General features: G+C 45.8%; 1 protein-coding gene across 2 annotated transcripts in view; it reads left to right on the forward strand.

The window, feature by feature from the left end:
- The window catches only part of LOC126274625 (superoxide dismutase [Cu-Zn]-like), a 330,804-nt gene that overhangs the window by 206,823 nt on the left and 97,594 nt on the right, over positions 1–26,387 (forward strand). The window contains exon 1 of one of the 2 annotated variants that reach the window (XM_049977130.1): positions 25,473–25,641. The exons of the other annotated variant lie outside the window; for it this stretch is intronic. The gene's annotated coding sequence lies outside the window, so the exon portion shown is untranslated. Of the gene's footprint in view, positions 1–25,472; positions 25,642–26,387 lie in introns of those variants that run through there. 2 annotated transcript variants of the gene reach the window in all.

Raw genomic sequence — 26,387 nt, forward strand, 5'->3', positions numbered from 1 at the left:
GCTGTAATGAGAGAGAGAATCAGATACGCCAGCAGTTGCAGCATGTAGATGTTACCTGAAAAGGCGCTTTTAGTGAAGCTGTATTATCAGAATGGGGAATGTGCTAGTCAGCGTTACGATCCTATCGCCATAGGAAGGAGATTCGAACGGGTAAAGGTCCGTTGACAAATGCAGCTGTGGCGAGAATGATTTAGAAGTTCGAAGCCACGGGTTGTTTATATGATAGACATCGTAGTGGCCGACCGAGCACAAGGCGTAATGCTGCTGAGACAGTTCAGGAAGAAATGGAGACTGTAGCGGGTTTGTCTATGCGCGGGGAAGTCAGCGCTCGTGTAGTCGCACGTCGCACCGGCGTTCCATACACCACTGTTTGGTTGGCACTTAGGCGTATCCTCCGATGCTATCCGTACAAAATTCATCGGCATCATGAACTGTTACCTGGCGATTTAGTGAAGCGGAGGGCATTTGCCGTGTGGGCGTTTCAAAAGACAGAGGAAGATGACGAATGGTTGAGTAACGTGTTGTGGACGGACGAAGCTCATTTCACGCTCCGAGGGTCTGTCAACGCCCACAACTGCAAAATTTGGGCTACCGAAAATCGTAGAACTGTCGTCGAAACTCCATTGCACAACGAGAAAGTCACGGTATGGGTTGGATTTACCACATTTACCGTTATCGGGCCTTATTTCTTCGAGGAAATGCGTGATTCTGGTCTTATAGCTGCTACCGTGACGGGTGAGAGGTACGCCGATATATTACAGAATCGCATCATCCCCAGCCTGGCTGATAAACACCTGCTGGAACGTACGATGTTTATGCAGGATGGCGCTCCACCCCATATTGCTACACTCCTGGAAATTGAAATAAGAACACCGTGAATTCATTTTCCCAGGAAGGGGAAACTTTATTGACACATTCCTGGTGTCAGATACATCACATGATCACACTGACAGAACCACAGGCACATAGACACAGGCAACAGAGCATGCACAATGTCGCACTAGTACAGTGTATATCCACCTTTCGCAGCAATGCAGGCTGCTATTCTCCCATGGAGACGATCGTAGAGATGCTAGATGTAGTCCTGTGGAACGGCTTGCCATGCCATTTCCACCTGGCGCCTCAGTTGGACCAGCGTTCGTGCTGGACGTGCAGACCGCGTGAGACGACGCTTCATCCAGTCCCAAACATGCTCAATGGGGGACAGATCCGGAGATCTTGCTGGCCAGGGTAGTTGACTTACACCTTCTAGAGCACGTTGGGTGGCACGGGATACATGCGGACGTGCATTGTCCTGTTGGAACAGCAAGTTCCCTTGCCGGTCTAGGAATGGTAGAACGATGGGTTCGATGACGGTTTGGATGTACCGTTCACTATTCAGTGTCCCCTCGACGATCACCAGAGGTGTACGGCCAGTGTAGGAGATCGCTCCCCACATCATGTTGCCGGGTGTTGGCCCTGTGTGCCTCGGTCGTATGCAGTCCTGATTGTGGCACTCACCTGCACGGCGCCAAACACGCATACGACCATCATTGGCACCAAGGCAGAAGCGACTCTCATCGCTGAAGACGACACGTCTCCATTCGTCCCTCCATTCACGCCTGTCGCGACAGCACTCTTGGCGGGCTGCACTATGCTGGGGCGTGAGCGGAAGACGGCCTAACGGTGTGCGGGACCGTAGCACAGCTTCATGGAGACGGTTGCGAATGGTCCTCGCCGATACCCCAGGAGCAACAGTGTCCCTAATTTGCTGGGAAGTGGCGGTGCGGTCCCCTATGGCACTGCGTAGGATCCTACGGTCTTGGCGTGCATCCGTGCGTCGCTGCGGTCCGGTCCCAGGTCGACGGGCACGTGGACCTTCCGCCGACCACTGGCGACAACATCGATGTACTGTGGAGACCTCACGCCCCACGTGTTGAGCAATTCGGCGGTACGTCCACCCGGCCTCCCGCATGCCCACTATACGCCCTCGCTCAAAGTCCGTCAACTGCACATACGGTTCACGTCCACGCTGTCGCGGCATGCTACCAGTGTTAAAGACTGCGATGGAGCTCCGTATGCCACGGCAAACTGGCTGACACTGACGGCGGCGGTGCACAAATGCTGCGCAGCTAGCGCCATTCGACGGCCAACACCGCGGTTCCTGGTGTGTCCGCTGTGCCGTGCGTGTGATCATTGCTTGTACAACCCTCTCGCAGTGTCCGGAGCAAGTATGGTGGGTCTGACACACCGGTTCAGTGTGTTCTTTTTTCCATTTCCAGGAGTGTAGATGCGTGAAAGATCTCTTGCGCGCGTCGTTTGGTGATGATCGTGTGCTCAGCCGCCACTTTCGTCATGCTTGGCCTCCCAGTTCCCCAGAGCTCAGTCCGTGCAATTATTGGCTTTGGGGTTACCTGAAGTCGCAAGTGTATCGTGATCGACCGACATCTCTAGGGATGCTGAAAGACAACATCCGACGCCAATGCCTCACCCTAAGTCCGGACATGCTTTGTAGTGCTGTTCACAACATTATTTCTCGACTACAGCTATTGTTGAGGAATCATGGTGGACATATTGAGCATTTCCTATAAAGAACATCATCTTTGCTATGTCTTACTTTGTTATGCTAATTTTTGCTATTGTGATCAGATGAAGCGCCATCTGTCGGAAATTTTGTGAACTTTTGTATTTTTTGGTTCTAATAAAACCCCATGTCATTCCAAGCATGCGTGTCAATTTGTACCTCTCTATCTACATTATTCTGTGATTTATTCAGTTTTCAAACTTATACTGACTTTTTGATCACCCGGTATTTCTCGCACATGCATCACGGGCGCGGCCACTTCGGAAACCCAGCTCACCGGGAGAGCTACGAGTACAGGCGGGGAGCGTCGAACAGTAGACTTGTGACGACACTCAGGGACGTGGCACGCAGTGCATGCACGCGCGCGCCGGCGGGCGGCGCTGAGCTCTCGAGCTGCTCGTCACGATTACGAGCGTCGTCCCGCCCACTCGTGGCTGCGCCCTCGCTGGGGCTCGAATACACGAGCGGCGGCGCCCGCGCCCTCCAGGGCTTTCTTGTTGATATGACAAAGGCGGCGGCGTCCCGTCAAAGGCCGCGCCGCTGTGATCGCGGCCGGAAGTGCGCACTCGGCCGCGCGCCATTGTCCGCCGCTCCCGCCTCGGCTAATAATGCGACCCGCTCGCATCCCGATCTGCTCGCCCCTCAAAGCGGCGGCCGTGGTAATCAGCTCCCGCTGCTCTGTCGCGGCTCCACCTCCACCTCTGCCTCTGCCTCTGGCTCCGCCTGGCACACACACCGGCAGCACCAGAGACGCGACCTCCTCTTTCCGCGAGCGCTAAAGCCCTGTCGCAAACCGCCTGCGCCTCCCAGCACCGCTCGCAAAGTTAAGATACGGCCAACTTTTATTTTGTTCCCCATTCCTCTGTGTCCTCCCCTTTCTGTACGTATGTTTCTGTTGCCTCCCTGAACCGCCCCAGGACAAACACCGTAATTTTCGTTTGTTGGTTCCTTTTTTTTTTCGCTCTCTTTCTCTCGTTTCCTGGGCCTGCTAGAGAAACACACAGCACATCTCGGAGTCAGTCCTTGTTTTTGTGTGTGCGCTTTTCCCCGCGCCGGCTCTCGACGATTCCTTCTCCCTGCAAAGGTCCGCACCGTAGTCAAAAAGACACTGCAGATTTTTCGGGAACCTCCTCCTACAGCCTGCGTCACGGTTCGGTAATCGCAAGCTGTAGACAGAAAGGACGCATTATCCGTCCGAATGCACAGGCATCCTGTACTTTTTTCTCACCTTTGGCTAGCAACAGGAAGAACAGCATCAGTTGCTGTCAGAACAGTGTGGCAAATAATTCGATAATGACGCTGCCTTCATTTTTCATCCTGTCGACAGAAAAACACCGTTGAGTAATTGTGACAACTCCAATAACTGCCGAAGACTCAATATGATTTTTCGTCACCTATTACACTACTGCAGATTAAAATTGCTACACCACGAAGATGACGTGCCACAGACGCGAAATTTAATCGACAGGAAGAAAATGCTGTGATATGCAAATGATTAGCTTTTCAGACCATTCACACAAGGTTGGCGCCGGTGGCGACACCTACAACGTGCTGACATGAGGAAAGTTTCCAACCGATTTCTCATACACAAACAGCAGTTGACCGACGCTGCCCGGTGAAACGTTGTTGTGATGCCTCATGTAAGGAGGAGAAATGTTTACCATCACGTTTCCGACCTTGATAAACGTCTGATTGTAGCCTATCGTGATTGCGGTTTATCGTATCGCGACATTGCTGCTCGCGTTGGTCGAGATCCAATGACTGTTAGCAGAATATGGAATCGGTGGGTTCAGGAGGGCAATACGGTACGCCGTGCCGGTTCCCAACGGCCTCGTATCACTAGCAGCCGAGATGACAGGCATCCTGTCCGCATGGCTGTAACGGATCGTGCAGCCACGTCTCGATTCCTGAGTCAACAGATGGGGACGTTTGCAAGACAACAGCTATCTGCACGAACAGTTCGACGACGTTTGCAGCAGGATGGACTATCAACTCGGAGACCATGGCTCCGGCTACTCTTGACACTGCTTCACAGACAGGAGCGCCTGCGATTGTGTACTCAACGACGAACCTGGGTGCACGAATGCCAAAACGTCATTTTTTAGTATGACTAGAGGTTCTTTTTACAGCATCATGATGGTCCCATCGCGGTGAACGCACATTCTAAACGTGTATTCGTCATCTCCGTAGTGGCGTATCACCCGGCGTGATGGTATGGGGTGCCATTGGTTACACGTGTCGGTCACCTCTTGTTCGTATTGACGGCACTTTCAACAGTGGACGCTACATTTCAGATGTGTTACGACCCGTGGCTCTACCCTTCATTCGATCCCTGCGAAACCCTACATTTCAGCAGGATAATGCACGACCGCATGTTGCAGGTCCTGTACGGGCCTTTCTGGAAACAGAAAATGTTCGACTGCTGCCCTGGCCAGTACATTCTCCAGATCTCTCACCAACTGAAAACGTCTGGTCAATGGTAGCCGAGCAACAGGCTCGTCACAATACGCCAGTCACTACTGTTGATGAATTGTGGTATCGTGTTGAAGCTGCATGGGCAGCCGTACCTGTACACGCCGTACAAGCTCTGTTTGACTTAATGCCCAGGCGTACCAAGGCCGTTATTACGGCCAGAGGTGCCGGCCGCGGTGGCCGAGCGGTTTTAGGCGCTTCAGTCTGGAGCCGCGCGACTGCTACGGTCGCGGGTTCGAACCCTGCCTCGGCATGGATGTATGTGATGTCTTTAGGTTAGTTAGGTTTAAGTAGTTCTAAGTTCTAGGGGACTGATGACCTCAGATGTTAAGTCCCATAGTTCTCAGAGCCATTTGAACCATTTTTGAACGGCCAGAGGTGGTTGTTCTGAGTACTGATTTATCAGGATCTATGCACCCAAATTGCGTGAAAATGTAATCGCATGTCTGTTCTAGTATAATATATTTGTCCAATGAATACCCGTTTATGATCTGCATTTCTTCTTGGTGTAGCAATTTTAATGGCCAGTAGTGTACATACATTTCTCCTTCCGTTGCCTATGCTTTCTGGAGTAGCATCGCCATGCGGTAGACCGCAAGGTGCGAGTTCGTTGGGGCGTGGTTGTCGGTTTCAAATGTACGTCTAGCACAGCAATGTTTTTTTTTACTGCCTCGATAAAATTAAATACCATAATAACTACACATCGGTATCTGTGTAAAAGACCCCTTTTTATACATTAATGAAACTAGCAGAAAAGTTTAAGCAGTTATATGCCTTTTCAAAAGTAAGCAAAAAATTGTCAGAGCTCCATTACTGCTCACCTGCGATAATACACCGATATACAAGGATTTCCAGCACGCGAGGTGCAGTGTTAGCTGATCACATCTTTCCTTTCTCTCCTATTGTACTCTGTCTGCCGCTCCGTATCATTCATAATGTGACAGCGATCATCTGGAATTTTATTACGGAAGTGTTTAATAAGTTCCAGTAACCGCAACACACTTATTTCCGCTGGTTACAAGACTGTAACTCAGCATTTTAATTGAGCAGCAAAAATAAAATCACGAAAATACGTGGATGTGCTGAAAAGCAATGCCTCCGATTTTTTAATGGGAAAACCTTTAGCGCTTTAAATAAAACAAACCTTATTTATATTTCACTTTTTTATTCTTCAAGACTGCGTATTTTCTGCCCTCTGCCGCTTGAGGGCTCCGAATTGTAGCACATAACAAGACGGATTGTAACGTAACTATGTCGGTGCGTAAGAATCAGCATGCTGTAATCGAGATTCGAATTCGAAGAGTTCGTTCACACATACATCACCCACTCCTTCAGCATGGCAATACCAGACCACAGACGAGCGCTACGACGTCTGCAGCTATCCGACACCTTGGGTTCACTGTGGTCGGTCACCCTCCATACATCCCTACGTGGCCCCATCCGATTTCCGTATATTTTCAAAACTTAAAGAACACATTCGTGGACTTAAATGTGGTACAAATGAAGTGGTGCAAGTAGAGGTGAGCTTGCGGCTCCGTCAGCAAAGTCAAACTTTCTACAATGACGGTAGCAATAAACTGGTTTCTTGTTGGGAGAACTGTTACGGCAAGAAAAAAGGAATAAAAGTGAGATAGTGTTAATACTTTCATCTTTCTTTACCTCCTCTGCATTACTGCAGATGACGTGTCACTCAGCACATTTGTACTGTGCATGTAGCACACGTGAGGTGCCTGGTTGTTTCCATTGCCCTGTGTGGAATACGTAAGTTCTTGTACACTAAACTAATCTGGTGTCTTCGTGATGATGTCCCCAGCGCAGAAAACAGCACGCAGGTAGTGGATTCTTTTTCTTGAGGCTGAAATTAACTTCGCAAGGAACTGCTTATACGAATAAACTATAACTCATTTGGGATGCAACTCGCGTTTTTATTGATATAGACACGAGGAACTATTCTTGATCACAACGTATTGAAAATATCTTTCCACAGTCATTATATCTGGCTAAAATAGCATCATGAAATATAGCCTGCCATAGACAACATGTCTCTCTACTGGAGCGGTCATAACTGGAGAGCCGGACTGCCCGAGACACTTCGCGCTCCAAGCCAGCAAGGCGTTACCCGAACGCCACCGAAGTGCATCGGCAGTAATATCGTCAGTCTTTTGTTTTAGTAATACTTTAATTTTTAATAATTTTGAAATGACTGATTGATACCTGGCTGTTGAGAGATGTTTATTTAAAAAAACGAAGTAATTTGGATGACAGGTTTAATTAATAATAGCAACTAAAGCTTAACGTTTTGGCGCCCTACCGCCGAAAACGGCAGCCAATCACAGAGCAGCAACATCATGCAGGCGGTCTTTCTCACGTGAATGGTACCGAAGCTAGCATCTGTCACCGGTACCTCATCCCACATTGCGTCGTCTCTATGCTTCTTGCATCTCCACTGCCCTGGGAATAGCTTACCGGAGCCTAATACGATGGCTGAATAAGCCAGAAATACTACACTGTGTTCGGGGACGGGATGACTTTATCGAGAAATATTTATGTAGACATGAAAAATGAAGATGTTGAATGTTAATAGGGTTTGTTTTATTTAAAAAGCTTTTTGAGTTTTCTCATAAAAACTTCGGAGCGTTACTTTTCAACAGGTCGTCGTAGATTCCTAATATGATGATCCGACGAACTGCAGAAATCAACACTCTTTTTTATTTAACCAAAGTTAATAGACTTCAGTCATTTGTTCTGTTCTTACATTTTCAGCACAAATAAAATCTCAACCACAGTGCATACTGCTTCAGAAGTTCCACTGGAAATTTAGTAGTTACCAATGTAGCTCCTCCAGGTTTTGGCATTACTAGCTATTCATTTAAGTTTTGCTTTTCAAGCCCTTCTCATTTCAATTCCTTCTAGTTTCTTCAAGTGCAAATTACAAAACTTTTCATTCTGATTGCATAGGCATTTAAACAGTGACTACATCTATGATCTACTTTTTGTTGTCACTGCCCTATACTGTTCCACTGCCTTACTCGGTACCTTTTCGTGTAATTCAGAATGATACAATATTTCCTGAAACAGATGCTGCCGTTCAAAGAAGGTTAGTGGTAATGATACTATCGAACTTCGATCTCGATATCTTAAAGTGCAGGACACGATGATATCATTTTCACGATATATTTATTCTTTTTACAGTTTTACCTGTGTTAAATAATCCATGTCTTTATGAAAATAACTCCGTTTTATGATCAGACGACTATAATAAAGCATTCCCGTAGCCCTGCTCCTTCTATGACCAAGGAGCAAACAAACTATTGTCGGAGCCATAAGGTTTTCATAACGTGTAAGTATGCGCCTGACGACGATGCATTCACATTTTTTTCTTAAGGCACATAAGTGACGTGTGTGTGTGTGTGTGTTGTTGCTGTCATCGTCATGCAGGCCGGAGTGGCCGCGCCAGATTCCAGGCGGCGTGCTTCCTCTCGACAAGTGGGGTCCCGGAGTTTATCTTTAACTCCCGCAGGCGCGAGGGAGGCCTCGCATGTGCCCACGAGTAGGCTGAAGTCCATAGTGCGTAACAAAGACAGCAGTGTGTCCACTCTTCCTCACACAGCCGCTGCAGGCTGCAGCACTATCATATCTCATCTAACACGTACGCCATAATTAAGTAAATATCCACACGAAGACGATTAGTATGAAATTTGTAAACAGGAAGAGTTGCTACTTCATAAAGTTTGTCAGTTTAATACGAGTCAGGAAGCGTTCAAACATTTAATTGGAGCCAAGAGCAGTAGATATAAACAGAAATGTCCCTCTAGATAATAGTGGTGCATTGCACCGATGGAAGCAGGGACGAAAGCTTAGTATTTGACGACCCGTCGACGTTGTGGGCACTAGATACGAAGCTTAAGTTCGAGTGATGGGAGGATGGTGTGCTACTGCCGCGTATGTTGACACTTGACCGGGGCGATGTATCTGTTTTTCTGTCGGTAGTTATCGTTTCAGCTCGTGCACCACTTTGGTGAAACAGTGTGCGGATTGGTGCAATAGACTCTCTGTGCACTTATTCACTAACAGAAAAATGTACTAACAAGTGAAAGATGCAGCAACTGATAATTATTATGCACTTTGTGTCAAGCATCCTTCCTTTAATTTGATGTAATGGTGTCTATGATATGAAAATGGTCACTTGACCGAATCTGGTTACCTGTAATTTTGGAGACTTAAACACAAGCTGATAAAATAAAAATAATGGAATAGGCAGCGCAACTTCAGAACTGCTGGTGTGAGGAACCAAGAAAATTTAGGCCATTGCTTGCTGTCTACCAAGTACCAACAGCCTTAGCCGAAGGATTTCTCGAAGAGCTGTACGAAATCGATCTTAGTGAGCACATTTCAAGGGAAGAATTCAGTGATGGTGTCTCAGTTAAGTTTAAAACAGGACCGCGATGGAAACGTACAGTAAACAATGTTCTTGACTATCAAAAAAAAAAAAAAAAAAAAAAAAAAAAAAAAAAAAAAAAATTCGTCAGCAGTTATTACTGTGTGAAAGAGTGTACATTCAGTTAGAAGCATTAAATTTTAGGGATTTTGTAGGTGTACAGAAATGTTTTAACTGTTGGGGTCTTGGACACTCCACTAAGCGATGTGATAAAATGGTGTGTGGAAGATGTGCCAAGCCAGAGCATAAGAGATTTGATTGTAAAGTGGAGTTAGCTATTGGATGTATACCATGCAAGTATAGGAACAAGATATTACGATATAGTGAATTACGTTCACTAATATGAATTATAATTTAAATAGCGAAACGAAACACTCCCAACCTTCACGGACACCAAATCCTAGTCATACTAAACAAATGAAGAAAGTGTAATTTACCTGTATGGGAAGTACCCATGTGGGTATGGAACTCAGTAGCATATTACGAGAAATACACGCTGATATTTCTTGCCTGCAAGAGCCACATATGCGAGGTGGTAAAGTTACTGGTCTATCGGTGCAGTTCACCACAATTCTGAGAACTCAGAATGCTAGAGCAGCAATTGTACTGACTAACCTTAATCTGACTGTGTCAAGGATATCTCAGTTTTCTACAGAACACATTGCTACAGCGGAGATTGTATACGAATGTGACATTTGGATAATTACATCTACATATGCCCAATATTTATATGAAGTTGACCCCTATACTGAAAAAATGCGAGACATTGCACGGTTTCCACAAGGGAAAAGGTTGCTCCTATTAACAGATAGAAATGCACAGTCAACCATAAGGCATGCTGACAGAATAGATGTTTGAGGACAAATTGTAGATGATGTAATAAATGAATGTAATTTATTTTCATTAAATAGAGTGAGACAACCACCAACCTTTCGCGGTCATGATGGTGGACAAAATAATATTGATATTGCTCTTTGGCAAATATCTCCTTACCACGTACAAATGAGTGGGAAGTCATGGATGGGGCCACACGCAGCGATAACAATGTCATCATCATTCATACAAATAGTTACAGGAACATATATAATATTCATATACAACAACATTACTTAGCCTTTGGCAGGGCAGACTGGAATAAATTAAGAAATGTAATAAAAGAATCGGCATTGCACCCTATTCAAGGTAGTATAGAGTCTTGCAAAAAGCACAAACGACTGCCATCCGACTGATCAATGCCAAGAGGAAGCATCAACGACCTTGGACAGCTGAACCGACTCGACTACGGAAAGACACGGGGGATAAGAGGAAGTACTATCAGAGGGCTACATCAGCCCAAAAACGACAGGTTAGACTGGATCAGTACCGGGATGCAAAGCAGAAGTACAAAACCAAACTCTGTAAAACCAGACAAAAATATTGGGTCGACTTCTTCAAAACGAATTTACAGAAAGATATGTGGGGACAACCATTTAAGTTAATGACTGATCGCATTAACACCCCGATGGTACTGTCAACGTTAAAACGGACAGACGAAACCATGACAAGTGGCTGTAAGTGTTCAGAAGAATATCTCTTAAATAATCTCCTACCAGATGACTCACACATAGAGGGCGAACGGCATCACAGCGGCCTACGTGACGAAATGAAAACCACGTATTTAAATGAGGGTATTACCCTCCCCTTCTCTCAGGAAGAGATAGCTTTAGCAATAGACAAACTTAGGAATAGAAAGGCGCCAGCTCCTGATGGGATATACGCAGAAACATTGAAGAACGCCAGTACATTGATCACCCCATATTTGACTGACCTTTTCAATAAAGCCCTGCTACAAGAAAGTATCCCTACACTCTGGAAAACGGCTAACACTGTTATTATTAAAAAGTCCGAAGATAGGGATCCAACAGAACCGACCTATCTGTCTCCTTAACACACTTGCTAAAGTGCAGGAGAGGCTCCTGTGTGGTAGGTTACAGGCGCAAAGGCGTCTTTTTGGTCCAACACCCCACCAATATGGATTTAGAGAACACAAATAGATAGATGACACCATAAACCGCACCTTAAGAGTTGTGGGGAACACGACCGAGAAATATGCGGTCGCTGTACTTATTGATATTGCTGAAGCTTTTGATAATCACTATTCGCCGGACTAAGGGAAATTCGATTACCTACTGCCTTGTATGTTTATGGACTACTGTAGAGGAAGACTTGTAGAATGGAAAGCAGGAACACAGAAGTGGTTAAGAGAATAACCAAGGGATGTCCACAGGCATCAATCTGCGGACCCATCTTTTTGAATATAGCGCTTGAGCCCCTATTGAGCATCTTGGATAGAGACACACTTATAAAAAGTGTTGTCGCCTACGCGGATGACCTTTTGGTTGTAGTTTCTGCACGGTCCAGACTGGAATTGTAGAATAAATCTATACACTAACAATACAGACGATCAATTGCTTGTGTAATCAGAAAAAATTGAAAATAGCATTAAAAAAACAGTTTACTTATTGTTCAACAGAGTACTACAGTGGAACCGAAGTATAAAATTCAATGACATTAATATACAAAGGAGACAGGTGGCTAGATACGTAGGACTTTTTCTAGATGAACAGCTCTCCATCAATGAACATGTAAAACTCATTGTAGACAAAGCAGCTAAAATCAAGCATAAACTTGCTAGATTAAATTCAGTACAGTGTCGATTACCCCTACTGACGGATGTATCGTATTGCGTTATTCGAATCCATTGCACGCTTTGTAGCTAGTGCCTGAGCACATCGTCTATGCCTAGCGATCAACAAAACACTTTGTCAGGAGAGGGCAAAGAAGTGTACAACTCAGGATGTCGGGGGCATTCAGCAAAACACCAGTAGATACCCTGAATCTAGTTTTAGGAACATGCCCAATAGATCTCACTATTCGTCGTAGAGCTGCCTCATATTGGTTGAAGAATGGCGAATTAGAAACCGTATTCCAAATAACAGGGGAAAATGTACAAACTAAACAACAGTTACACAAATGGAATGAGAAACAACAGATAAACGGCGTCGTGTCTTCTCCTTTTTTCCACGTATATCTGAGAGGCTAAAACTAAAACATGTGGATCCAAGTCGTGGCATGGTTCACTATTTGACTGGGCATGGACCATACCCAACACATCTACACCGTATGGGACTAAGGCAAACCGAGATATGTACATATGACGGTCTTGGAACACCTGAACATGAAGTTTTTGGTCTTATTCCTTACGCTTCTCTGTGGCAAGCACCTTCCCCACAAAAACATACTCGAAGACATTTCTTTTGACTGGTGCAGTGACTGATCGGCAATCGCACGGTCAAACAATATCGTGGATTTTCAGATATTTACGAGCATTCATTTATGTTGAAAACGGGCTACATTTCACCAACTGGTTGTATGATATTGCTACAGTGTATTGTGGTAACCTTCTGACAAGGTAATTTTCCTGAAAAAAAGAAAGACTGCTTCTGTCAAGAAGTCACTTGACACTTCCTTGAGTCGCAGGCGCCTCGATAGCATTTAGGAGGAACGGTGCTCAAATTTTCTTTTGGCACTCTTATTTACGTTTCCCCTGTTTGCTCAAAATCAGTAAAGGCGATCATTCGATCGTTTCCACAGAAAAAACGCGACGTTTAGCTCCCATATTCTTGTCTATCAGAACAGTTTTCTGTATGTAATGATCTGAACGCCGATAGGACGTTAAGTTCTAACCTTCTTTCCCTCTACATTACTTTCTCCTTAGCACAGAATTTAGATTAAGGGTATATAGCAAAGTATGCTATATACTGTCATCTGGTACACTTTGTATGGACGTTTACTAGCCTTTTTGTCTTATTGTACTTATAATTGGTTTTCACTTGCGTCATTCATTAAAGTTGTACAACAGTAGCCGTTAGGTGCGACTGCTAGCGCCTTAATATCGACGTGTCTTTGTTTTCTTCTTCTTTTTTTTTTTACACGGTCTTGCTTTTTTCCCCTTGCCGGCCGCTGTAGCCGAGTCCGGAACCGCGCTGCTGCTACGGTCGCAGGTTCGAATCCTGCCTCGGGCATGGATGTGTGTGATGTCCTTAGATTAGTTAGGTTTAAGTAGTTGTAAGTCTGCTTAGAGTCATTTGAACCATTTTCTCCCCCCCCCCCCCCCCCTTTCTTCTTCTTCTGAATACGCACTATTGCCAACGAATCACTGCGGACAGTAATTACCGTAAAATTACTAGGAGCCTAAACTGCTATGATCGCAAGAAACAAAAATAGGAAAAGCTGATGGGCTGGGATTGATTGGGAGAATCTTAAGGGAATGTAATTCATCCACGAAAAAAGTGGCTTACAGAACACTTGTTCGACCGAATCTTGAGTGTTGCTGATCAGTATGGGTCGAAGTTGGATTAATAGTAGTGATAGTTACAGCGAAGAAGGGCGAATTCGTTTAGTATGTGTGAGCGTATTGCGAAACTGCTCAAGAAATTTCAGTGGCAGAGCCTATAACAGAATCGTTGTGCTTCATTGGAAAAGTTTACTGTTGAAATTCCTAGAGCGTATGTTCGAAGAAGTATCGGGCAACAAATTAAATCCTTCCACATACGTGCCGCGAAATGATCAAGACGAGAAAAAATCAGAGAAATTAGAGCTTACTCGGAAGCTTACCGGCACTCGTTCTTACCACGTGTCACTCGCGAATGGAACAAGGAAGAGGTGAACAGGTAGCAGTACTAGAAGTACCCTCCACCACACACCGTAACGTGGCTTGCGGAGTGTATAAGTAGATAATGCAGGATAGCCTGTCTCTCTACTGTATCTCCACTCTTCTCATTTAGAACCAGGAGCGTAACGGTTAACAAGGGTGATTACTATGGGACGAGTAGAGTGACGTCTGCTGGTTAACAAGCAGAGCCAGCCAGCCTGCGGCAGCGCCACGCCGCGCCGCCCTGGGTGGGATGCGCTGTGCGTGGGTGGTCCCGCCTTCCCGTTTAGCAATGCAGCTGGCGCGGGCAGCTGGCGGCGGCGGCTGGCAGCTGGCGGTCGGCGCATTTCCGTTGCAGCACACCGTGACTGTACTGCACCGCCTCAGCCTCTGAATACAAATGGCTGCACGCCGGGCGGAGCACAGGAGATGAGCTGGTGCCTCCGTGCAGCGAGATTTCACACCGCTAATCAGCTGCCAGCTCCGAGCCTGCGTGTTAGTGTAACCAGTACTCTCCCGAGACGTGGTGTCATTTGCTTCTCTAAGCACGGTAAAGGCGCCAGTGCGGTAACTTGATCTTGCTTGCGAACATCCGTCCTGATACTGCCCCTTAGACGTGCTACCTATAAGTTTTGCCACGAGATCTTTTGGCGTATCAGGATTGGCAGTTGGGTTGTATATACTGACGGAAAAGGAACCTCTATGTAATGTTTTTCAAGGGACCACAAATTCTGAACACTGTATAGAGGAAAACACTATAAACAGGAAGGCTTCCAAATAATAATTATAGGGCATTACTGAAGATCGGGATACCACTAATCAGCCAAATGGTACCACAGATGACATTTTAAATTTTCACAACACTGTAAAATGATATTACCGCCATGGCAATTTTCCCCACGAAAAGTAAATGTCTTATCCGGCATTAAATTAAAAAGACATAACGGTTTCGTCAGCGTTATAAATGTCTCGCAGTTTGTAGCCATGTATCAGATGAGGGAGAGTCTGCATCCACTGAGCTATAGTTGGTTCGTCCACACTTTTATTTTCTCCACATTCCGCTTCGTATACAACACCAATTTATCAATCCATCCATTGGACGCCTTAAAATTTTCCATTCCTAACTGCAGAGATATTTGAAGCGCCTTCTCCTTCAAAATAGTTACGTTTATAGGAATGTTTGCAGCACGTGCTTGTTTAAACCAAGTTAATAAAACTTCCCCCATTTCGTCGTAAGTCGATGGTTTCAAACGCTTACGTTTCGAATTTCCACAATTCTCAAACCCTTCCATTATCGACAATCTCTTTTTCATAATAGTGTTGAGTGTTGAGGTGGGCAGTTCAAATTGCTTCGCTAGCTGCACGCGACTCACACCGGGACATGCCTCCATTTTTTAAATAACAGAAACCTTCTCTTCCAGAGAAATGTTCTTCCGGTTTTCACTCATGTCCAGTGATGAAAGCTTAAAAAAAAAAGGTTATATCGAAGAATCGAAAACACACTCTCACTAGACACTCGAACTATTTGTCGCTCAGCTCACACAACACGCTACGAATACAAAGCATCGACTGAAATGCCACCAAAACGATCGCAAGCAGAATGTGCGTCACATGTCACGTGACCGGGTTTTTGCCGCTGACATATGAAACACGCTGAGCGCGGGCTTTCCGAGCCGAGGCAAACTGTTAATCCACATAACGGAAAACGATGCGTCTACATCCAGTCACTTAAATGTTATAACGACGTAAATAATGACCAGGGTTCCAAAAATATGAGCGTTACATGGAGGAAATTGTAATATAGAGGAAACGCAGTAAAGAGGAAAATTTAATGTTGTTTATATGGGCTTTTAGTCGGGACAGTAAAAAAAAAAAAAAAAAACGAAAGTAACATAGAGGAAAACTTTATTTGGAGGAACGTTATAAAATGGTTTCACTGTAGTTCTGTGACATAAACGAATGTTGGTAGGCGTGTTTCTACACACAAAAGATGATAAATTTCACGTCGCTCGCGTAAGAGTGGCGCTAATAGCAAATGGAATTCAGGTTCGCGTTAGTTACCTTTGACTTTGGACGTGATGATTTGATGTTAGTCAAGAATATCTTTCAGGCGACAAAGACGCCTCACTGAGTTTGCATCGGTCGTGTAGTAGGGCTATGAGAAGCTCGGTGTTCCTTCTACGATACTACAGAAAGACTTGGCAGAAATGTAGTGACCGTACATGACATCGGTCGCGAGAATGTAGTACGGTCGCAGGAAGATCGGGCTCCGAAAGGCCACGTGGCACTACCGAGAGGGAAGACCACTGGTGTTCGGCGTATGGCTCTGGCGTATCGCGCTGCATCTGCAGCAGAAATTTGAGTAGCAGTTGGCACCACAGTCACAACGAACTGTTACAAATCGGTTACATCAAGGACTGCTCCACACTAGACATCATGTAGCGTACATTCCACTGACAACGAATCACCGCGCTTCAGTAGTGTCAAGCGAGAGCACATTAGAAGGCAGGGCGGAGGTCCGTTGTGTTTTCTGGTGAAAGCCACTGATGGCCATGTGTTGAACAGGAGGTTGAGCGCCCGGGACCAACCTGTCTGCGCCTGGAGTTGTGGTCTGCTACGGTCGCAGGTTCGAATCCTGCCTCGGGCATGGATGTGTGTGATGTCCTTAGGTTAGTTAGGTTTAAGTAGTTCTAAGTTCTAGGGGACTGATGACCATAGATGTTAAGTGCCATAGTGCTCAGAGCCATTTGAACCATTTTGTGGTCTGGAGTGCGATTCCGTCTAACAGTAGGAGCACTCTTGTGGTTATCCCAAGCACCTTGGTTGTAAATTTCTGCGTCAGTCTGGTGATTCGGCCTATTGAGTTGCCATTTATGGACAGCATTCTAGGGGGTGCTTCCAACACGATAACGCTAGCCCACATACCGCTGATGTAGCCCAACATCCTCTACAGAGTGTCGGCATGTTGCCTTGGCCTATCAATCACCAGATTTGTCTTCAATCGAGAACATATGGGACATCACAACACAACAACTCCAGCATCATCCATAAACAGCGTTAACCGTTCCTGTACTGACCGACCAAGTGCAATATGCATGTTAGTCCATCCCACAAACTGACATCCAGCATCTGTTCAACACAATGCAGGTACTTGTGCATACCTGCATTTAACGTCCCGGCGTTTACACTGGTTATTAATGTACGAACAGTTCTTATTTCCAATGGTTTATCTCTCGCTCATCTGTGATCTTGCAATTTTAATCACTTGAACATGTAATCAAAATATCCACGGGTGTACTGCCGGTCTATAGTGTCCAACGGGCACAATATTTCGGCGATCAAACATGTCGCCATCATCAGGTGAACTGACGGACTGAGCTCCTGTGAACGTGCCGGCACGGAGATCCGTACGTTATGGCTGCTCAGGGGGAACTGGGTTCGGTCGCGGTGGCGGCCGATTTAAATACCCTCCGCCCGCGACGCGCTCCCTCCGCCGTCCGCGCCCCGCGCGACGGTCTCGCGGTGGAACAGATTGCGACGGCGTCCTGACCAAGACGTCAAGGAAAGGTAATTTACCCTCCTTTTCAGTCTCCATAGTGAATTTGATGTTGGGAGAAGGGCTGACGGCACCCTAGGTCATGGGGTGTATCGAAAGACAACACACAGTGATCTGTATTTGCACGCAGACAGCTGCGACCACCCTTCACAGAGGAATGGGGTACTTAAAACTCTAGTACATAGGGCGCGCACTATCTCTGACACAGAGAGTCTACCCCAGGAATTGGAACATCTGATAACTGTATTTCGGAAAAAATGGGTACTCAGAGTGGCAGATCAAACGTGCTCTCCGCCCAGCCACTGCAGCACAACCTGTTGATATGGATGAAGTCACGAGGGAGGAGGTAGGCACTCTCGGGGAAAATCGCCCGCATTCTGAAGAAACACCGGGTCGGGACTGTGTTTTGTCCTCCGAATAAAACTCGTGCACTGGTGGGGAGCGCCAAAGATGACCTCGGTTTGAGGAAGGCTGGCGTATACCAGATTCCGTGTCAATGTGGCAAGTCGTATATTGGTCAGACGATGCGTACTGTCGAGGATCGATGCCGTGAACACCAGAGGCACACTCGACTAATGTATCCGAGCAAGTCGGCGGTCGCTGAACATTGTTTGTCGGAAAATCACGCTATGGAGTATGACCGCACGAGGATTCTGGTACAGACGTCGGGATACTGGGACAGCGTTCTTAGAGAGGCCATCGAAATTCGCACCAATGACGACCTCATAAACCGTGACTGTGGCTATAATCTTAGCAAGGCTTGGGAACCAGCGATTGGGTTAATCAAGAGTAAATCGAGCAAACGCATAGTTGTGACGACCACGGCGGACAGAGCCATCACACCGACGTCATCTCAGACGCCGTCGCAATCTGTTCCACCGCGAGACCGTCGCGCGGGGCGCGGACGGCGGAGGGAGCGCGCCGCGGGCGGAGGGTATTTAAATCGGCCGCCGCCGCGACCGAACCCAGTTCCCCCTGAGCAGCCATAGCGTACGGATCTCCGTGCCGGCACGTTCACAGGAGCTCAGTCCGTCAGTTCACCTGATGATGGCGACATGTTTGATCGCCGAAATATTGTGCCCGTTGGACACTATAGACCGGCAGTACACCCGTGGATATTTTGATTATCAAATACGCCGGGAGAAACTCAAGAATCACACTTGAACATGTATTCCCGAAATTGATTATTTTTCTGCGTTGCGATATTTTTTTTCGTCAATGCACATACCGGGTGTCTCTCTTAAGAGTCAGGCGCATTTTCTCCGCTGTTTCCGTAGGTATTAGCAATATCGTTTTGCATTGTGTAGCAGGTATCAGCCCAAACAAATAACGCTCATCAAGTCTTTCATGAAGCGCCAAGTGTTGACAGAAAGCGTCGATTTGTTTCCGGTTACAGACAAAATGATTTTTAAGGCGAAATTTTCGGTGGCCATTCGACAGAATGCGTTCTTTCATCGTAATGTCAGAGGGTTGCCCAGAAAGTAATGCATTTTTTTTTCTTCAACAATTCTTTATTGAACATGATGAGAATTACATACACACGAAATGATAGTGTTTTATCTACACATCATATTTTTCCACGTAATCTCTACCCCGTTCTATGGCCTCCCTCCAGCGCGAAACAAGGGCATATATGCCCTGTCAGTACCAATTCTTGTCCTTGTCACGGAGCCAGTGCATCACTGTGTGAATCACCACCTCATCGTCCTCAAACTGTCTGCCAGTAATGGCATCCTTTAGTGGCCAAAACAAGTTGAAGTTCGTGGGGGCAAGGTCAGGGCTCTAGGGTGGATGGTGTGACACTGTCTGACACTGTTTCGCGATGTGTTCAGCAGTACTCAGACTTAGGTGGGGCCGAGCGTTATCGTGTTGCAGCAAAACATCTCCTGGGTTGCCGTGGCGCCGAAGCTAGTCTTGAGTTTTGTTAATGTCTTCACATATGCTTCTGAATTAATGGTACCGCCTCTCGGCATCACATCAGTGACAATCACACCCCCTACAGTCCCACAACACAGTGATCATGACCTTACCTGCGGAATCATTTGCAATGATCTTTTTTCTTCTGTAGGGAGTGGGAATGGCCCTATTCCATAGACTGTCGACTTGTTTCGGGATCAAAAAGGGTAAATACACGTCTCATCACCTGTCACAATCCGGGACTAGAAGGCCTCCCCCTCAGCTTCAGAACGTCGCAACAAATCAAGACAAATGTTTTTTTCAGTGCGATTTGCGACCCACCGTTAGACCCCATTGGACCCTTCTTGCTCAAATTTATGAATATCCAAGAATGCGGGGGCCAAATGCAGAGTCGTAATACATCTGTTCTCGCGAATGATAACATAAACTTGCTGCAACATGTCAGTTGTGACACCCATGGATAATCTCCCCGACCGCTTCATATCGTGGAACTCCGCCGAACCGCCTTCTGATGACCTCACCCTCCGTGCCCAGCAACTAACTGTACTTCTGTCGACAGCAGATGCTCCATAGACTATGCACAAGCGTCTGTAAATATTCCCCACAGTTTCTTTCTCTGCAGTGAGAAGTTCAACGACGGCACGTTGCTCGTAACGTACAACACCTGAAGACGCCATTTTGAAACTGTTCTGCAGCTACGCTATCAGTTGGAAGTGACGGAAACTTGGCGCGTTCACTCAGGAGACTTACCCACGTAACGTTTCGCATTCTTAGCATTGTTTTCGGCTGAGAAGAAAACGAGATGCATTACTTTCTGGGCAACCCTCGTATTAACAACGACAGTACTCCAGCAGTGACACCGCTGACCTGGCCGGCGCTGACCAGTACCACCAAACAAGCAGCGCTACAGACTCGCTGCTAGACCGCTGTTTGTTCTTCGTGTTTTTCCGTCCCTTTTAATACATTACGATGGAACAAATATTGGGCCAGACTAATTTGGGAGCACTCCAACGGCTGAGCACTGAAAATTTCGATTTAAAAATATTTTAGTTTGTTATGGCAGAGAAACCGACACTTTCTGTTGACACTGAAGAACGTGAAGATCAGTAATTGTCTGGGCTGACTCCAGCTACACAGTGCTAAATCGAAATAGCGAATGTCTTCCGAAACACAGAGAAACTGCCTCTGACGTCTCTTAGGAGAGACATACCGTACATGTAGGGGTGGCCAGAAACTGTCTGAAAAGTTAGTAAGCGTGCTGTAGGGTAGGTTGTGCTGAGAATTAATTATTGAGAAAAAAATTCGCTAAGTTGCGCCGTTCCCGAGTTAATTAGAACTGAAGTACAAAGTTGCGCGCGAAAATTCAAGCGACCCGCCAGGTACAATTAGTGTCAGTTGATCTCATAACGTACATGATAGCACATGAGACTGCTCTGCCTTTGGCTTGAGTCCGATCCTTACTACCGTCCCATCTCCAATTCTTTTGTAACTCTCTTGTTCGGTTTCAGGTAACCAAACGAAGTACTCGTTTGGCGACACGGTTTCTGGCGGGCCGCTTGAATTTGCGCGAGCAACGTTCTGATCGTTGAACTTCAGTGCTTTCTGCAAGGTATCGAATTTTTTTCGTAACAATTATTTCTCAGCGCAACCTACCCTGCAGTAACCGTAGAAGCCGTTCTGCCTTTTTCTGACCACCCTGTTTGTGGGGTAATTCTAAATGGACTTCACAACTTTACTTACATAAAGAATTTTATTAAGAAGGCTTATTACAGGTACGAATGGATTATGGATTACCACCAATGGGATAGATAAAGAAGCCTTGAAAGGATGAGCCAGGAGAATGGACATAGCTTTCCAAACCACAGGAAACATTTACGACAAAAAGTATTACCCCATCAGTACAAAGTTTCATCATTACCAAATACCCAGTGTGCGCATCTGTATTATCTGTATCCCTAGCGGAATTAAAAAGAACTACGCCAGGCCAGACTTACATAAAAAGAACTCGGTCTCTACAAACAAAATCGAAGCAATATTTATATTGTCTCTGAGCACTAGGGGACTTAACTTCTGAGGTCATCAGTCCCCTAACTTAGAACTACTTAAACCTAACTAACCTAAGGACATCACACATATCCATGCCCGAGGCAGGATTCGAACCTCCGGTGTAGCGGTCGCGCGGTTGCAGACTGTAGCGCCTAGAACCGCTCGGCCACTCCGGCCGGCCAGGATTTATATTCTGAAATATTACGGACACAATGAACAAACAAAAACTTAGGTTTCCTGAACGCATAAGAAGAATGTATGATCTAATGGATTAAAATATATCTTCAACTTTAAATCGGAAGCAAGAATACCGTCGTTCGTGAATTTCTAGACGAAGTGGATAAACACCCGGATGACGCGTAAAATCGAGACACCTTCAGAAGAGCTGTAGTGACGTCTCGGAGTTTCGCAGACGAGGGCGATCTGACAACTGGCGTCAGATAGTCAGACGAACGTCGTACAAGACGCACTGCAGTTATAAAAAGCATCTGGCTTCAATGAAAAAAGAAAATTTAAGACGCCATAGTGGTTATAAGCTTTCCGTGGTACTTATGGCCGAATAAATCGTTTTAACGTTCTGTTATAAACGTCACTGAATTTTTAACTTGAATTGGGCAAGAACGAGTCTGGAAATAGACTATCCTTCGCAAAGGAGACATCCAGTTATTTGCCTTAGTGAATTAGAGAGAACACTGGAAAATTAAAATGAAGATTGAAAATAGGGTTGAGTTTTAATTTTGCATTGAAACTAAAAGTTTACCTTGACGCCAGTTGCAAGTTGCTGGTCGCGTTTTGGGGTTCTCCGTGGTGCACCTAACTCAAGAGAGCTTATATGCAAAGATATAGGTTGTAGTTCGACCGCTGGGTTATTATCCAATATGCGTCAGACTGAGATAGCAATAACACTGCGACAGGTAGTGATTTGCGTTCTTCGTTTCAACAGGTAAGATTCAGTTACATCTGCATGTAAAACAATTAGTTTCCTCAACAATGGATTGGCTATAATGTCATAGGTATCTCATATTGCACCATTGGTCGTCTCATCGCACGATATGTGATCTTTTTTTTGCGGTGTTTTGTGAAGACTGCCTTTGTGCCTGCCCTCCCAGCTGTTTTGGCCCGTAATGCAATAACCAATAACCCCAGACACACAAGGAAAGCGGGCTGGCCGCGCGGTTTGGGCCGTCTTGTCACGGTCCGTGTGGCTCCCCCCGTTGGAGGTTCGAGTCCTCCCTCGGGCATGGCTGTGTGTGTTGTCCACATCGTAAATTGGTTTAAGTTAGATTAAGTAGTGTGTAGGTTTAGGGGCCGATGATCTTAGCAGTTTGGTTCCATAAGACCTTACCACAAAATTCCAAATATTTACACGCAAGGAAATATATTAAACGCTTTGTTAATATGCACCGCAAGGTTGTAAGTAGTGTACGTACAAGATAATATGATCTTGTAAAATCGGATGGTTTACTGGAATACAATCTTGGTATTTCTATGTGTAAATGAAAGTTCACCTGAGGTTTCTATATTCATTCATGAACGATAGTCGTTAAGTAAATAATGGCTCACAATTTTTTCTCAGGAAATATGTATATATAAGAATTAGAATTTGGTAACAATATCAGTCAATATTTCTTTAATTGTAGTATTTTTTCACCTAATGCTCACCACGTTGTGGCCTTGCGTCAATGTTGTGTAAGAGCATGTATTTTCTGTTCATAAACGCTCTTGTCTTGAGCTCGTAGCCACATTTTCACTGTATGCTTTACACAGTCATCATTTTCAGGGTGTTTATCACGCACTAAATACTTAAGTGATCTAGACAGATGCGAGTCCGATGGCGCCAGATCTGGCCTCTAGAGTGGGTGGGTAAGTGATGTCCGATCCAGTTTGGCGAGGTGTTCCCAAATTCCGAGTCTTGTGTGTGAGCGTGCATTGTTTTGTTGGAGCAAGATCTCATTTGGATTCTTGCCAGACCGAACGCGTTTCAATCAGGTCGTGAGATAATTCAGAGTCTTCGCATGCGCCCCTCAATTAATGGTTGATCCTGATGGCAACATATCCGCGAGAATGACATCACTATCCCAAAAAAATTGTCATCATTGCTTTTCCAGCAGAGGAGCTGCCTTTCATTTCTTCTTTTTGGTGACTACGGATGGTGCCACTATGTGACTGCCTTTTTGTTTCTAGCTCAAAGCGATGCATCCAGGTTTCTTCAGTCGTAACAGTCCATGATAGAAAGGCATCTCCATTGGCCGCAAAATGCACCGACGGTTCAGATGAAATGGCTTTTCTTTTAATCTTGTGGTCTGTTGTGAGCATCTCTAGAACCCATCTCAAACTCACCTGTGAGTATCCAAGAGTGTCAATCGTTGCACACGTTCTTTCAATATCCGCCCGTAGCTGTAGAGGCAATTGCTGAGTTGTTATGCGCCGGCCTGTATGAACTATAGCAACCGGGCGATTCACAACGTCGGGATCGATGCACGTGACAGACTTCGCGAACGTCACCAGTCACTGAGCTCAGTTTCTGAACTTCATGGCCGGCCGGAGTGGCCGAGCGGTTCTAGGCGCTACAGTCTGGAACCGCGCGACCGCTACGATCGCATGTTCGAATCCTGCCTCGGGTATGGATGTGTGTGATGCCCTTAGGTTAGTTAGGTTTAAGTAGTTCTAAGTTCTAGGGGACTTATGACCTCAGCAGTTAAGTCCAATAGTGCTCAGAGTCATTTGACCATTTTTTGCACTCCCTGACCCCTTAACTCTCTGTACTCATCTCCCAATACTACTGATGTCAACTGCATCGTTACCACACACTGCACATAAACGTTTATGAATGTTCATTACTGTATCTTTTTCTGCAACTAAGAGTTTGTTTGCAGCGCGTTGTCTGTACAAGTGTTCTGGGTAGACGAAATTTTGATGTTTCACTCAACGACGACGCCTTCCCATGCATGACAGCAGCATCAGAAAACAGGGGTAGACAGCTGCTTACCCTGGCCGCGAGATCATTTATCAATGTAGAGAAAACTGCGGTCTTATCACACTTCCCTAGGGCACCCCTAACGATACCCTTGTCTGTGATGAACACTCGCCTCGAGGATAATATTCAACTCACTCACATACCTGGGAAGCTAACGAGTAATGCCAACTGTTTCACTGCTTTCGGCGTACGGTACGGCGTACATGGAACTTTAAATGTAATACTGTCATCAATCCGAAGCTTGGGGCGGCCACCGTAGTGCTATACCATGCATGGTCGCCTTCCGCCGAACTTTCAGCTGACATCCCAGCCAGGTTTTGAGGGACACAATTTAATGTGGACTCCGAACACGGTGTACTTCAGCATTTTTACGAAACATTTTCAGAAGTGAAAGAAGCGATAAGTGGCAAATAAAAATACTAGGACTACTCAGTGATCGAATACCTTTGGTTCAGTGGTTTGGCGCTTTAACTACTGAGTGCTGAGACTTTCAAATAATTGACACCTCTGTGGAACCTGTTACTTTGTTGAAAGTTGACTATTATAGCCTATTACTGGTAATTAGTACTTGGGCTCGTCTTTACTCAGTACCTGATTGATGAACTTCATCTAACTACGCACATTCCTCTGGAATACTTCGATGAACTGGGCTTCTGCCTATACCGAGTTATTGTGTAGTGTGTAAGTGCGCAGAGTGTTTCCGCGGAACTGTCGTCCTTAACGCTGAGTGGACGCGACACTTATCAAGTGAGCGTGCGCTAGGTGGTGCCGGGCGCAACAGAGGTCAGCAAGCCCGAACTGCCTTATCTCGCAGGAGGGCGCAATCTGTCGCGGAGGCAGCTTCACTCGTTGTCCGCTCTGGTACATCGCCTTCAGCGGCGTCAACTGGTGGATCACCTAAAACTGTGAGTGCAACGCGCCGATAGCCGCCTGTGACCTACTCAACTGAAAACGGAACGCCACATAATAGTTGAGGAAGGTACTGCTGCATACTGTCTATTCTTTCACGTATTTTTATTGTGTGAGATTTTCGACTCTTTATTTTCGTTCGGTTTAGTTTTCTGACAGTTATTTAGCAGTCCTTATAGCGTACAATATTCCTTTTATGGATGGCTTCATACCTTTATTACCGTCATCAGATCTTGTCATTGACATTGACAGCTGATGATGACAGTCAAAAGATCGAAACGCATTGTAAAGTTAAATACTGAAAGCGGTCGGCACTTCGACTGTTGGGAACATTTTCACAAAAGACGTTACGCTGCCCTGGAACGAAGTTCCGACGTTGTTAGATCTTGTGGTTCTTGCCTTTTACAGAGTTTACGAGACATTAGTGTACGTACCTTTCAACAGGCTACAGAGCAGTCTGCTGTGGCTTCTGTCGCATTAGCGTGTTTCATCCCAAATTACCTCGAGCGTTTCATATATTCTCATACGGCGCTGTACAAAATAACTGACACTTTCTGTGATTTCTATACGTATGTGTTTCAACTTATTCGTTGTATATTCTGGTGTCAAATATTACAATCTGAACAAGAAGATTATTTCCTAAGGCCTTATTGAAAATTGCAGTACCTTCTCCTGTTCTTTCGCTTGGCTCGTGTGTGTGTGTGTGTGTGTGTGTGTGTGTGTGTGTGTGGTGTGTGTGTGTGTATTTCGCAGGTGATGGAAATCTCCAGAAACGTAATGTACTCACCGAAATATCAAGAGCAAAGGTATTGGCAA

This window comes from Schistocerca gregaria, chromosome 1, assembly GCF_023897955.1.
Source record: "Schistocerca gregaria isolate iqSchGreg1 chromosome 1, iqSchGreg1.2, whole genome shotgun sequence".
In the NCBI taxonomy this organism is placed as follows: domain Eukaryota; kingdom Metazoa; phylum Arthropoda; class Insecta; order Orthoptera; family Acrididae; genus Schistocerca; species Schistocerca gregaria.